The sequence below is a fragment of the Takifugu flavidus genome, chromosome 7, assembly GCF_003711565.1.
Source record: "Takifugu flavidus isolate HTHZ2018 chromosome 7, ASM371156v2, whole genome shotgun sequence".
NCBI lineage: Eukaryota > Metazoa > Chordata > Actinopteri > Tetraodontiformes > Tetraodontidae > Takifugu > Takifugu flavidus.
Window position 1 is genome coordinate 1,543,959 of NC_079526.1, and position 14,716 is coordinate 1,558,674.

General features: G+C 43.2%; 2 long non-coding RNA genes across 4 annotated transcripts; one reads left to right on the forward strand and one right to left on the reverse strand.

Annotated features, from left to right (window-relative positions):
- The first annotated feature begins 8,219 nt into the window (after nucleotides 1–8,219).
- LOC130529237 (uncharacterized) lies at nucleotides 8,220–11,790 on the forward strand. 2 transcript variants are annotated; one of them, XR_008951521.1, is made up of 3 exons: nucleotides 8,882–8,955; nucleotides 9,074–9,584; nucleotides 11,473–11,790. It is a non-coding gene; the product is annotated as an uncharacterized LOC130529237 (long non-coding RNA). The 2 variants fall into 2 exon arrangements; XR_008951520.1 differs by having other exon boundaries at nucleotides 8,220–9,584.
- Nucleotides 11,198–13,543, reverse strand: LOC130529238 (uncharacterized). Of its 2 annotated transcripts, none has more exons than XR_008951522.1 (2): nucleotides 11,859–13,543; nucleotides 11,198–11,552 (listed from the first exon to the last, which is right to left on the reverse strand). It is a non-coding gene; the product is annotated as an uncharacterized LOC130529238 (long non-coding RNA). The 2 variants fall into 2 exon arrangements; XR_008951523.1 differs by having other exon boundaries at nucleotides 11,198–11,616.
- Between the last annotated feature and the right edge of the window lie 1,173 nt (nucleotides 13,544–14,716).

Genomic DNA, 14,716 nt, shown 5'->3' on the forward strand with positions numbered 1-14,716 from the left:
CAGGTCATTGTATCCAAGGTAGTTTTCTCTGTCAACTGGACTGGGTTTCCTTCACAGGAACTGCGCCAAGCCACTGGTTCAGGTATGTTGATGACACCTGGGTCAAAATCCAAACACAAGAATTGGAAGCTTTCCTCGATCACCTCACCTCAAAACAGACGAACATGTAAAATTCACCCGGGAAGATGTAAAAGGAAACAGTCTGGCCTTTCTGGACTGCGCAGTCAAGATCACTGAGGACAGAAATCTCACCATCGAAGTCTACAGAAAACCTACACATACTGACCAGTACCTCCAGTTTGACTCTCACCATCCACTGGAACACAAGTTGGGAGTGATCAGAACCCTCCAACACCGGGCCAGAGAAATACCCACCACATCCCAAGGCAGAAAGAAGGAACAGGACCACATTAAGACAGCTCTCAAAACATGTGGCTACCCAGACTGGGCCTTCACCAGGACCTCAAGAAAGCGAGACCTCAGCGAAGGAGAGGAGGAGAGAAACAAACGCCGCAGCGTTTCCATCCCCTACCTGTCTGGAGTCTCGGAGAAGTTTAGGAGGATCCTCCAGAAACACGACATACCGGTTCATTTCAAACCCAGCAACACTCTCAGACAGAGGTTAGTACACCCAAAGGACAAGACACCAAGACCCAAACAAAGTAATGTTGTCTATGCTGTACAGTGCCAGGAGGAATGCAAGGAACTGTACATTGGGGAAACCAAACAACCTCTCCACAGAAGAATGGCACAACACAGACGTGCCACCTCTTCGGGTCAGGATTCAGCAGTCCACTTACACTTAAAGGAGAGTGGGCACTCCTTCGAGGACAGCCAAGTAAGGATACTGGCCAGAGAAGACCGCTGGTTTGAAAGGGGGGTTAAGGAAGCTATCCATGTTAAATTGGAGAAACCATCCTTAAACAGAGGTGGTGGCCTGAGGCACTTCCTATCACCCACATACAATGCAGTCCTCCACTCCTTCCAACAGCAAAACAAACATTCACACCATTCCAGGAGACCCAGTGACTCATCACCATGTGACCCAGCAGACAAAGGGGAGACACCTCAACAGAAACTAGGTGAACGACCCGACCAACGACCCTGCTAACGACTCTCAGGTGACCACCCGGATCATTAGCATGCAAATGGTCCACAGGGGCTATATATTTTCAAGCTCTCTCCCAAGCGATTTCAGAACTGAAGAAGCCTTCTGGATAGAAGGCGAAACGTCTTCAAGAGAAGAAACGTTGTCCCCCTATAGTTGGAAAACGCCTTCCCGTATCCACCACATTGGACTGCCACTCCCGCGGCACTATTCCCAAATGCCATGTGATGTTGCCTAGGCGTGCCAGCCAGGATAGCCCTACAACATCCAGAGACTTGAGGTACTGAGGGTGCATCTCATCCACCCCCGATGCACTGCCACCAAGGAGATTGATAACTACCTGGGTGACTTCGGCATGGGTGATGGCAGAGTCCACCTCAGAGTCCCCAACCATAACTTCCTCAGTTGAACGCGTGACCATGGGATTGAGGAGTTCCTTGAAATATTCATTCCACTGTCCATCAATATTCCCAGTTGAGGTCAGAAGGTCCCCGCCTGCACTATAAAGAATGTTAGCAGAGCACTGCTTCCCCTTCCTAAAGTGTTGGACAGTTGGCCAGAATATTCTTGAGGCTGACAAATAATCTTTCTCCATGGCTTTCCTGAACTTCTCCCAAACCTGAGTTTTTGCCTACCAGAAAGCCCATGCTATGGTATCCGCCTACTGTTTGCGGAGTTCTATGGACCAACATGGCCCGATAGAACTCTGTCTTCAGCTTAATGGCGTCCCTTACTCCCGGTGTCCACCAACAGTTTTGGTGCCTGCCGCCACAACTGGCACCAGAGACCTTGGGTCCACAGCTCAAGGCTGCTGCATCAGCAATGGAGGCAGAGAACACAGTCCACTCCCACTCAATGTCCCCAGCCTCCCTCAGGATCTGGGTGAAGCACTTCTGGATGTGGGAGTTGAAGACCTCACTGGTGGACAGCACAGCCATATGTTCCCAACAGATCCTCACAATACATTTGGGTCTGCCAGGCTTGTCCAGCCTTCTCCCTTGCCAGCAAATCCAACTCACCACTAGGTGGTGATCGGTTGACAGCTCTACCCCTCTCTTCACCTGAGTAACCAAAACATACAGCCAGAGGTCAGATAGAACGACAACAAAGTCAATCATCAAACTCCGGCCCAGGGTGTCCTGGTGCCATGGGCACTGATGGACACCATTATGCATGAACATGGTGTTTGTTATGGACAAACTGTGATGAACACAGAAATCCAATAACAAAACACCACTCGGGTTCACATTGGGGAGGCCGTTCTTCCCGATCACACCCATCCAGGTGTCACTGCCCACATGGGTGTTGAAGTCCCTCAGTAGAACTATGGGGACCCCAGTCATTGCACTATCAAGCTCTCCAAGAGAATTACCTGTTGATCTTATGTGGTTCTCATCTACCTGTGGCTGCTTTGTCCACTCCTGTTATCATGCTTCTGAGAGGAGGATTCTCAGAACCTTCTAATAAAGTAGGTATAGACCTTCACACAACCTGCTGCTTCCAAGACTCCCCTGTTGTCCAAGGGAACTTTCAGAATGTTACCCATTTACTCCATCTGTTTGCCTGCCATTTACCTTGCTGATAACTGTAAGTAAAGGTCATTCCTAACTTCACCTCAGGTGTTTTTGTGCTAAAACCGGCTCCATTTTGACAACAAAATTCAAAGTTGCCAAGTTTTTTCACAATTAACAAGTACGCTTTTGTTATTCCTTGATGAGTTTGCTCTTGCACCAAGACAAAGAAGTGTAGATGATGGATTTGAGTTAAGTGACTCTGCATCCAGAGTGCCTACAGATATTAGTTTTATAGTGATATAGTGGAGACTTCACCCACAAGTGTAGTTATCCATATGATCTAAGTGGAGTGTAAGGGCTGGTTGGGAGGAGTGCAGTGTATCCATTATAGTCTTGTTGTAAATGGAACTCTAAAAGTAGCATCGCAGGAGCCAGCAAAACCCATAGAATGGGGAAGGCAGAGATGGACGGGAGGCACAGACGCATGCAAGCATGACCCATGCTGTAGGTCACTCCCTGTAGCACTAAAGTTTAGCTGGTGTCTAGAGGTTAAATGATCGTTAGAGGTGGATCCCGCCCAATTAGGATTTAGCGATTTAAGTTCACCCTTTAAAAGGGGAGAGGAATAGCCTCAGCCTCCTGTACATACAGTAGAGAGGGGGCTGGTTCCGCAGCAGGGAGCTTGATAGCTAAAGACTAAGATTGTGTGAAGCATGAATAAAGCTGGGCTGAGATGTCTAAACCAGAATTTCTCTGAATGATCCACTTGGAAGGAGAATCACGACTTCATGTCAGTATTTTAAAATTAAAGAAGGAAGATACCTCATTTTTAAATTTGAGCTGTCAGATTCAGCCAAATTACAAGAAGAATTATCTCATGGCTCTCTACAGTAATATAATTATGCTTTTTAATATCAGTATTACACCAGTTGTGATGTTGTCCAGACAACTTTTAAAGCCAAATCAAAAATGTGATTGTATTTCAGATGGATGTAACAGCAACTATGCATTGGAAAATTGACTGTTATAGTCAGGAAATATTACATTAGTTATATTTAGGAAATATTTTGCCAATATGTATTTGAATTTTTAAAAAAACATACAAAGTATCACATGTGTATCTAGAACAATTTAAACAATCGTTGGTCTAAATATCTTTTAGGTCATCACATCTCACAGCAAGGTTCTACAAGATCAGACTTTTCTTTGGAACTTGGTTTACAAGCTCGTCTCGAAGGACAGTTTCAGTTGATAAGCCTGACCTTTCTGTAATTTTGAGACACTTATTTTGAATTTCTCTGTAATTGAAATATAATCTCGATAAAGGGTTATGTGAAACTAGTTTTGATCTGTTTTTTTGTAAAACTTAAATCATGGTTGCAGTCGTGACAGCATTGCTACTTTTATACTTGACTCTGAATGTGCATTTTTGTGATCAAATAACACTCGACTACATGCATGTGCAAATACAGAATATGCCAATAATGAGACAGTTTTTTTAATGAGACAGTAGGGGTCAAGTCTCCGTTGCAACAGCGACATCTTGAGGTACATCTGCGTTAATGCAACGGAGACTAAAACGTTGCAGACATTAAATTTCAAACAAAAATTCTACCCGTAATTATAATATTGTCCATAATTATTTTCCTACACACAACTTAATAGGATTTAATAAATAATGACAAATTCTAGACATCCAGTTTTAATTCAAACATATGAACATCATCTACAGCAACAACTGCAACATCATCATCTTCAACATCAGCAACAATAATAGAAACTCCACCAGTTCTCCTGGCTTAGACTCAGCTTGTCTTTGACCTCAGCCCAGCTAAACTTAGCAGCCTTCTCCCTCCGAGTCTTTCTTGTTGGTTTCCGTATTCTGGTCTGCCTGCGGCTTCTTTATCCACTCCTGTACTCACACACCTGAGAGAAACATTCTCATAACCGTCTACCTACATTCAGCCTGCTGCCTCTACAACTCCTCTTCAGGCAACAGAAACCATCAGTCTGTTACCTGTTTAATTCCTCTGTTTGCTGCCAACCCACCTGCCATTTATCCTGCTGAGAACTGTTTCAGTAAAGGTCATTACTGAGAGCCAATGGGCCTATTTGATCCAGCCAGGCCTGCTTCCTGTTCTTGCCAATGTTGCCTTCAGTGTGGCCAGCACCACTGCTGCTGGCAGACTATCTTCAGTGCTGCCCCTCATGTTGTGGATGAAGAGATAAACTGCACAGATTGGGGAAAGACAGATGCCATTTTTTGTGCAGAAAACCTTCCTCTTACCAGAATTTCTAGGTTTTATTTACAGCTCACTGGCCTTTAAAAAAGTTGTTTTTGCTTTTCACTTTGAACACTTTTTGTGATTGCTTTTTTGATAGAATGTTGCTACAGATGTTGAACCACCTGAGCCTCTTACAGTCAACTCTGACCTTTCTTGTGAACTGTATCTGCATAAACTGTATATTTGGTCCAGTCCAGTTTATTATCAATGTAGATGCCCCAATAATTACTGTTCACAATTTTCACCTTAATTCCAATGATGGTAACTGGGATTGGAAAACCCCTACAGTTATTTAAAACAGCTACAAACTCCTTTATTTTGCTGGTATTGAGTTGAATGTGGTTTCACCATCGTCATTTGAAAACTTATTCACCAGTGTGAACAGGAAGGGAGACAGTCATTCTCCTGTGGTGCCCTGGTGATACTGGCGATCTGTGGGGTAGTCGTAGATACATGTCAAAATACTCAGATCGCCAAAAAACAGTGAGGGAGAGGCTGTCATCAGGTGTTTGAACCACTTTGAAAAGGTCTTCTTAGCATACTCAAAGCCAGAACTCATTGCACCAAACAAACGGTTATAAAAGGTAATGGTGGTTCTATGAATGAAGATCACTACATCACTGTGTAGGGCTCTCTGTCTAAAAGTGGGCTGTTTCAGGGGACAGTTGGCCAACTAACACCTCCACCATCGGGCACAATCAGAGACTACTTATACAGCTGTGTGATAACCTGCACTGTTTGAGACCGACCCAGCCTAAGGACTGCCAATGCAAGCTTATGTGTTGTCCCTTACTTATAGAACCAAAGGTGTAGTGAGGCAAAAACACTCAATACAACCATTCCCTCTTAAGACATTTCCTTTGTTGAAGAAAATTAAAGTATTGTGGGAGAACAATCAAAGGGCCCTATGCTGCAAAATCAATGTCTTACTTTCCAGTGTACTTGTTGAAAAAAATAAGGTCCACAATAAACAACACAAGCAGTGGGGGAACATCTACCACACTGGCCTACTTGCAAGACCACAGAGGATGTCAGGGCCAACAGCGCCCAGGAGAGGCTCAACCCGCTGCCACATAAATGTCTTTAAAAGGAGCCCCATGGAAAAGTTCCAAGAGGAAGCCATGCCTCTGGTGGAGTGGGTCACAACCCCTCCACTTCTCTCCCCAGTAGGAGTGGCTTTAGCAGCACCATAGGTCAGAACTATGGTCTGGACAACCCAGTGGGCCAAGTGCTGTTTGAGCAAATTATGGCCCCCCTGGCACCTCCAAAGCAGGCACAGAGCTTGTCTGTAACCCTAATTGAGGCCATACAGGTGATTTATGCCCTTACTGGAGGGAGTCAGTGCAATCAAGCCACCTGTAAAGAGTCATGAGGTGGAGGGTGAAAGGGCTCTAGAACCACGGGCTGCACCACAAATGACCTAGCGGGCACCTAAGGAAAGAAGACTGGATTTGGAAAGAGAGAAACTGCAAATCCATTCTTCTACCTACCTCAAAGATGGATACACAGACAAGACATCTAGTTCAAAAATCATCTTCACTGAAGACATGGCAAGAAAAATAACTGGTTTGTGGGACAGAGCTCCAACCCCATACTGGACAAAGGCTCAAAAGTGGCTGCGAACTTATATTTCTGCCCTGAATTGGTATGTGATGGTCAGATATGGCCGCAACATAGCCCTCCAAGGTGGACTCAGCCAACCGTCTCTCCGACAGTGACTGCAAAATTAGAGGACCCCTTGTATTCCACGAGAGACCTCTTCCTGCCTGCTGGATGACTATATCACTAAGACTCAAGGTGTAAGGTGGATTCCATCCAAGGGACAGACCTGTCGCCTGTAAATCCTTGGATTCCAGAGCCAGAGATGTCCCCAATCCTGCAATCTCCTCTTTGACAGGGAGGCATCACAGAATTTTCTGCCACAAGCCTTTTCATAGTCACATCTACAATGGTTGTTACCAAATCAGGGTCACAAGCGAAACCCTGGCCCTCTCATCTCCACCTGGGGGAGGGGGTATGGCATAAAACAACCCTTTGGGCCACTGCCCCACCAAACCATTTACTCTGAATGTCCTTGCCAGACCTGCTATGGAATACCACACTATTCAAGGTAGTTTTCTGTGTCAATTGGACTGTTTTTCTTCTCTTTTGAAGATGTTTCGCCTTCTATCCAGAAGGCCTTCCAGAAGGCTCATCTAAATTCCAGAGAGCCCAATGTTTCCACACACAGGACCAAAATAATTTTGTGGTGATGAGTTGCTTGGGGGAGGATGGGTGGGAACCCAGTTAACCAGCAGCAGCAGCTCAACACGCCTTACATGGTTAGCTTGTTGACTACAATACTAACAATGAGAGTTAATGTCTATGCACATATTTAGCTTCCAGTTACATTAGTATAGAGACCTGGTTCTGAATCATAAGTCAGGTTTAAGATTAGACTTCAAACCTTCCTCTTTGAAAAAGCTTGTCGGTAATTCTGTAGTTCCAGTTATTATTATAGTCAGATTAATTACCATATTTAGAGGCTCATCTAATAATTAGGTTAACATCTTAGTTATGCTGCTATAGGCCGAGGCTGCCGTAGTCCAGAAACATGATCACCTGACAGGCCTCTCAACGCCCTAGGTAAATACATATAGACCTAGGCAGTTTAAGTCTTGCTGTTTAACAGTCTTGTCAATTGTAACCAGACAGATGATCTTATGTACTTCTATGATTCGACTGAAAGGAGTATGTCCCATGTAGACAGCCACATCTTTTGGCCAGACTGGTAGGAGGGTGCAGAAATTTGACCTCGGCTGGTGGAGGCCATGTATCGGTTGATGAAGTGAAGGAGGGTGGAGCGAGCTTGAGCCCAGGTTTTGTCAGCATCGATGGACAAAGGCTTGAGTGATGGGACAGGCAGCCTCCTTTCCCAAGGCAGGAGTGGTGGTTGGTAACTGTATAAATACTGGAATGGTGCTGGAAGTAATGCAGAATAAGCTGACCATTCTTTTTGTCTGAAGGGAGCTTGGGCAAGGGTACAAAGTGAGTGAGCTAACTGAACCAGAAGACCAGATGGAGTTGGGTGAGAGGACTTGTGTTAAGAGCAGACAGGGCAGGCATTAGTGAAATCTGTGCACACTGAGCAGAAAGACGCAGATGACAGTGATGATCTGACTGAATCTGATCTACAGTATGTTGTTTTCATCATAGTATTATGTTCTCACATGATAAAGATATTAATATACAGTCATCAAGAGTAGATTTTACAAGCCAGACTGTAAGCTCTGTAACTGATGATAAATGGACTGTACCAGTGTTCATTACTGGTATTGTAACACTGAAATAACCACAAGAACCATAATTAAATTGGTCAATGTACAAGATTCAAAGGAACTCACAAATAATCCCAGAAAATTCACTGAAAGACTCACACCACTCAAGCCTTAGAAATCTGAATTACAATACCCAGCCAATACCAACAAAAGGATGCAAACAGCTAAAGGCAAACAGCATAGCCTGTTTTTCACCCTTGTCCCTGATGGATACCAATTACTTTTAGTAGACAAAGCTTCAGATGTCTTTGGTCTTGTAAAGAGAAATTATCATCTAAACTGTGACACATGAAATTAATTAAACAGGAGTGTGCCAGCACCACTCAGAACTGGCTTGAAGAAAGGGAAAGGTCTCAAAGGACTCAGAGGGATGTCTTTGAAAGAGTGGGAAAACTTACAGACTAGGTGAATCATGTGTGTCAAGAAAAAGAATACAGGTGCCATAAGAGTCCAAAATGAAAATATTAAAGAGAACATTATCAGATCCCAAAATGAGAAGAAATTTGTCAAATGGATGGAGCTGATTTTAGTAAATTAGATGCATCACATGGATTCTGGAAGTGTTAGGATTCGGTGTTTTTTGTATTTTTCCTGGTTCTTCCCCTCTCCCTGGCAAGCAGGTCTGAAATACCACCTCCTTCACCTGCAGCTCATCTGGGGTGATTGGCCTGGCAGCTTTAAAGAGCGGCTTGTTTGGCCTCTTGTTGCCAGATTGTTGTAGATCCTCTGTGGTAATGCTTGACTCCCTTTAGCTTTGTTTTTTGAGCTTGGAATTTTGCTAATCTGCCTTCCTAGTGAGGTTTTTTTTTTACTTGTCTCACTTTTGTCTTGTTTTTTCTATTCCTGTAGCTCCTGGTTCACCACTGCCCTGATCAGCCTCATTTGCCTGCACAGCAACATCTGCCATTGCACACATGAAAGTGTTATTCCAGAGACATTGAATACCATAACATGTAGTGACAATGGCCCCCAGTATGACTGTAGGGAATTCCACAAGTTTGCAAGGCAGTATGGATTGGAATATGTCACTTCTAGCCACTTCTATCAAAAGTGTAATGGGCAGGAAAAAGAAGTAAAAAAGGCAGTTGACAGTAAACCTAAGCCTTTACCCTACCTGGTTTGGTTAAGATGCTAGGCTACATCTCTGGACCATGGAGCCTCTCCTGCTGAGCTGATGATGTATCACAATCTGTCCACCAAACTGCCAAGACTACAGTAACACACTAACAGCCAAAAGGCTACATAGACAGACAGAAATGAAATGGTGACAAATGTGGAAGGAATCTGAAACATCTTCAAGAAAAGGATTCTGTTAGCACTGGGATAGAAAAGCAACAATCCTCAGTGAAGTCATACCCAGGTAAGGTATCATTTTGGTGGAGAATGCAAAGGTTCCTGAGGAGTCTGTTAAAGACTCAATTCACTGAAAATCAAGAAGAGTTCAGTATCTCTGAACAAGAGGTTTCATCAGCAAGGCACCACTGTAAGGTTAAGTGCTAAGCAATTTAATTTAACACTTTTGGAGAAATGTGTACCCTCCCCGTGACCCTGAAAGGGGTAAAGCAGGACGAGACAAGACACGTTGGAGGAATGTGAATGTCAATTAAGAATTTGAGAATCTACAATATGTTGGGACTTTTAAGAGTTTTGATTCATCTTATACTCGTTTGGAAGAGGGTTGTAACAATATAAGTGCCAACATAAGTGTCACCAATAGATGACAGTATAACATCAGTAGGTCACTGTTGGCGTGCCTGTTGTAGTGGCACAGGTATGAACAAATTGACAGTTCAAACAAGTATTATTCATAAAGCAGAACATTACATGTGATAGGCTTGATCTCCTGGCAGCGAGCCACCATAACAGAGCACAGCTTGCAGAGAACATTCCAGTGGTTAACATTTCTAAAAGCCTGCAACAGCAACTGAGTGTCTGTCTTTGGTCTACCAAATAAAGGGTACAAGCAAGGCCATACTGTGGGCCAACAATGAGGTTCAGATTTTTTAAGATATGCAGCAGATTGTAGAATCCCGAGGGAGTTACAGTCAGATTCCAAAAGAGGTTTTCAAGGTTTGATGGCTACTGCTCCCACGACTGGACTCTGGATGGATGGATGGATGATGGATGGATGAATGGATGAATGGATGGAAAATGTAATTTGCCATTAATAAGCGCAATGATTCTGGGTGAAACACCACACAATGTCTTAATACTAAAGTCAAGAATTTTTATAACACAACTGGCCAAATTTGTATCATCAAGATTGCAGTTCATGTTTTTACTAGAACCTGGCTTGATTACTGCGATTCCCCCTATGTTGGGCTTAGTCACACTTTACTAGAAAAAAAAACAAAAACAGAGCTTGTTTGTCCCATTTTAGTCGCACTTTATTGGCTTGCTGTCCATCTTTGTATTGATATTGCAATCAATTCATTTTTTTTTTTTAATGTCTTTAAGGCCTTACCCCAGTGAACCTAGTCAACCTGCTTCATCATCGGTTCAGGTTAACAAGCAATCTTTAGCAAAAATTTTAGTGGGCTCTAAACTTTGTAATCGGCTCCCTGTATACATCAGCAGGCTGACTCACTTCCTGTTTTTAAAATCTTCTAAAAATACACCTCTCTTCAGCTTTTAACCCTATGAGATGTTGCCTTTTACTATTGCTGTGTTTTATTTCTTTTGTGTCATGTTTTCAGTCTATGTACCACTTTACATTGTTTTGTGAAGTGCTTTATAAACAGGCTGATTGACTGATGTATTAACAATTAACTCATCTGACCAAAGGACCTGTTACTATTTCACTGGATTCCAAGTTAAACTAGTTCAGCTGAAATTGGCTCAGAATCTAAAGATTTTATAGAGGATCAGTTGCCTTGTTGGTGCATTTAAACAACAGGCAACAGTCAATGCTATGAAAATGAAACAAGAATCTAGTCATTCTATTTGGGGACACCAACTCTGCTAGAACACGGATTGTTTCATGTCTTTAATCAATTAACCATTCAGTTAGCATTAATTTGTAATGATGTTGTGCGACATGAGATTTTTAAAATGAACATGAACTGAATATCGACACATCATTTATTTAAAGTGTTATCCTTTAGCATGTTGTTAACGTCAAATATTATCAAAGTACTAACAGTATAGTATTCTCATAGTATCACTAGCAGCAATAGTTAGACCGAGCAGCAGTTTAGCGTAGTCGACGTTTTCTCTCAGTTCAGCTCCAGTTCCACTTTCCGCTGCAGATCCTGTCCGGGATCGCGGTGCAGCCTCTCCCCGACACGCCCCCTCTCACCGCCATTTCAACGGCTCCGTGCAGTTGATCCTGTGATGGCGGAGGAGGGAGAAATCACCCGGGAGGACGACGGAGCCAAAGACGACATTTTATCCTTAGACACCAAGTATTTGTTAACTTGCTAGTACAAGCTTGTCATTTTAAATTGACATTAAAACATTAACAAATACAATTAGACTATTCTCCTTTAATAACCATATCTCTTTAAAACTTGAAAACAATGTCAATTAAATGCCTGTACAATAAACAAATTTCTAGGTCAGGGGAATTTGAATCTCTTCTGAGCCCAATGCGTTGTAAAGCAACAGTTCTAACATTTAAGTTGCTTATCCAAACCTTTTTTAAACAGTGGAAATCAGTAGATGATTCAAGACCACAATGGTATTCTGGAGATGATTTTTGTCAGCTTTTTTGGTATTTATATCTTGAGAGAAAGGGTGTATATTTTGCCCTTGTGGTGCAGCTTTGCTGATTGTCTGATAAAATGACGCCACTACGCCTTTTTACTGGGTGACATTGCAGCTTTCTCGTGACCGGCCATCAGTCAACACGTCACCCGAACGTCGAGTGTCTGCGCCCTGCTGCCCCCTGCTGGTGCAGGTAGAGCTAAAATGATCGCTAAGTGTCGTCAAATACAAATGTTATCTTAACAGTGTAAACAGACATAGGATGGCGTTAGAATCCAGGGCGTTATTGCGTTTAAGAGACCAACACGGCCGCAGTTCAGTCCAGAGTCCACCCCGGAGAGTCTTTCCAGCCCAGACTGCGTCGCTGCCTCGTGCTGAATCGTCGCTTCCGGGCTGACAGACAGTTCTGTCGTCCAATCAGCGCACGCAAAGCGTCAACCGTGCGTTCGCTCCAGTTCACCCACCAATCAGCGGCGCTTTTCCGAAGTGCGACGCCACACGCCTTCGGAGCCTCAGCCCGCCATGTTAGGACCGATCACCGCGCAGCTCTTTTCCGACAGCTGGCTGTGGAGTTCTGACTTTAAAATACAAATTTAGACCAAAATAAGAGCGTTGCTGACGAATAACGCGAAAGAGTACTAAGTAGGATTTTTTTTAAAAAAAATAAATTTAAAAAAATCACTGCTTATTCTTGTCCGGTCGAGCCTGTTTGGTTGTTTGTGTTGAAAGACATTTTAAACTGCTTTTTTTTTTTTTTAGATATAATGTTTAATAAAATCTGTTGTGGTTACATTTGTTTCCAGCCCTAATTCTTCCCTGCTCCCTCCCACCTGTCTGCCCTCCTTTAATTCCCAGTCCTGCCCCCCTTCTTCCTCTCCCTCATTCCTTCATCCGCTCCCTTTTCTCCATCTCTTCCAATGGTCTCCACTCGTCTCCAGCACAGTCTCCTGCTCTCGGTCCTTTTCTGCCACACTACAGAAACCCTGATCATTAAGTTGTAAACTCGTGCAATTTCTAAAAGAGAAATAGTTATTTTCAGTTGGTCTCATAATATTGATATGACGGCATTAGAAGGAGACTACGATGACAAAACATGATCAAACACTATTCAATGAATGTGTATTTAGTGTTTGTATAAAACTTAAGGTGTACTACTTTAATGTTAAAATGGTTTAATAAAGTAAATTTTTGCAGCTGATAAGATATTTTGTATGTTAATTTGACTTGATGATTATCTCAACCACACATATTTAACATCGCTGACATTATTAATATACAATTTCACAGGAAAACATGGAAGTCCCACAACAATCAGACATCAAGGAAAATCAAAATCCAACATAAAAGTAAGAAGGATAACTTCAGTTGAGCTGGTACACAGCAGCAGAGCAACAGCAGCAACAGAGCAGCAGCATAGCGGCAGAGCAGCAGCAACAGTAGCAAATAGCAGTAGCAGCAACAGCAGCAGCAGAGCAACAGCAGAGTGGCAGAGCAGCAGCAGCAGCAGAGGAACAGTAGCAGCAGAGGAACAGCATATTGGCAGAGCAGCAACAGCAGCAGCAGAGGAACAGTAGCAGCAGAGGAACGGCATATTGGCAGAGCAGCAGCAGCAACATAGCAGCAGGAGCAGCAACCGCAGCAGCAGTAGTGCAGCAGCAGCACCAGAGCAGTAGCATAGTGGAGGAGCAGCACCAGCAGAGCGGCAGAACAGCAGCATAGTGGCAGATCAGCAGCAGCAGAGTAGCAGCACAGCAGCAGGAGCAGAGCAAGAAGGAATGTTGCTTATTGATGAACATCAAATGGGCCTTATTTAGCCTGAACCCACACCATCCCACAGGAGGTCATCATGTTGTGAGGAGGTTACTGACTACATTTCCCATCTACTATTATCCTTGTTGACTCTCAGCCACCCTCATGTGGTTGAGGGTTCAATTTCTGCTATTACATGTACACATGGCATCAACAGTTTTGTTGCAACCCAAGAGAAACTAAGAGCAACATGAAAACTAGATCAACAAGTGGTTTTAATAAGCACCAACAGCTGGAAGCCAGGTTCTGATGACATCCTTGGTTCTGGATAATTCAGTATTCTGGGGTGTTCTACAGCTGGACTGTCAGTGATGGAAATCAGGGTTCTTTCCCATCAACCACAACTACATAACATTCTAAATAGTAAATGCTAAATATGTTTATATAGTGCTTTTCTGGTCATCGGTGACTAGTGGGAGAGATCAACATTACCAGTCTACTTTCATCCACTCACACTCACATTCACTCTCTGATGGCAGATTATTCAGCCAGTGTGTAGGAATCACCATCCATGCATGTTCACACACCGGAGACAGCGTCAGGATTCCTGTCAGGGTTCAGCATCAACTCAAGGTCAATGCAAATTCTGCCACTCTCAGCTAGAGCCCAGTCATAATTCTAATCATATTAGCATAGTGCACAGTAAGACAGTATCATCTTTGATTACATACATGTTCCACAAACATGACAAACATAACTTTAACCAGTGATCATAAACCACCTTAATTAACTGGGATTGTGTCTAAAAAAGAAAGCGCTTTGTGTTTTGTATGACTGGATTCATTAGTGGACACTTTTGAAGGTGCTATAGAAGTTCTGATTATTATATAGAGACCCCATGTAAAGCAGCTTTACCTTGCCTTCCATTCATGTTATATAAATGTGTAATGCTCAAAACTTTAACCCTTGGAATTATATCCTCAAAAATGTTTACACCCAAGGACAACCTGGGAAAATTCCCCAAGTTAGAACATCCAT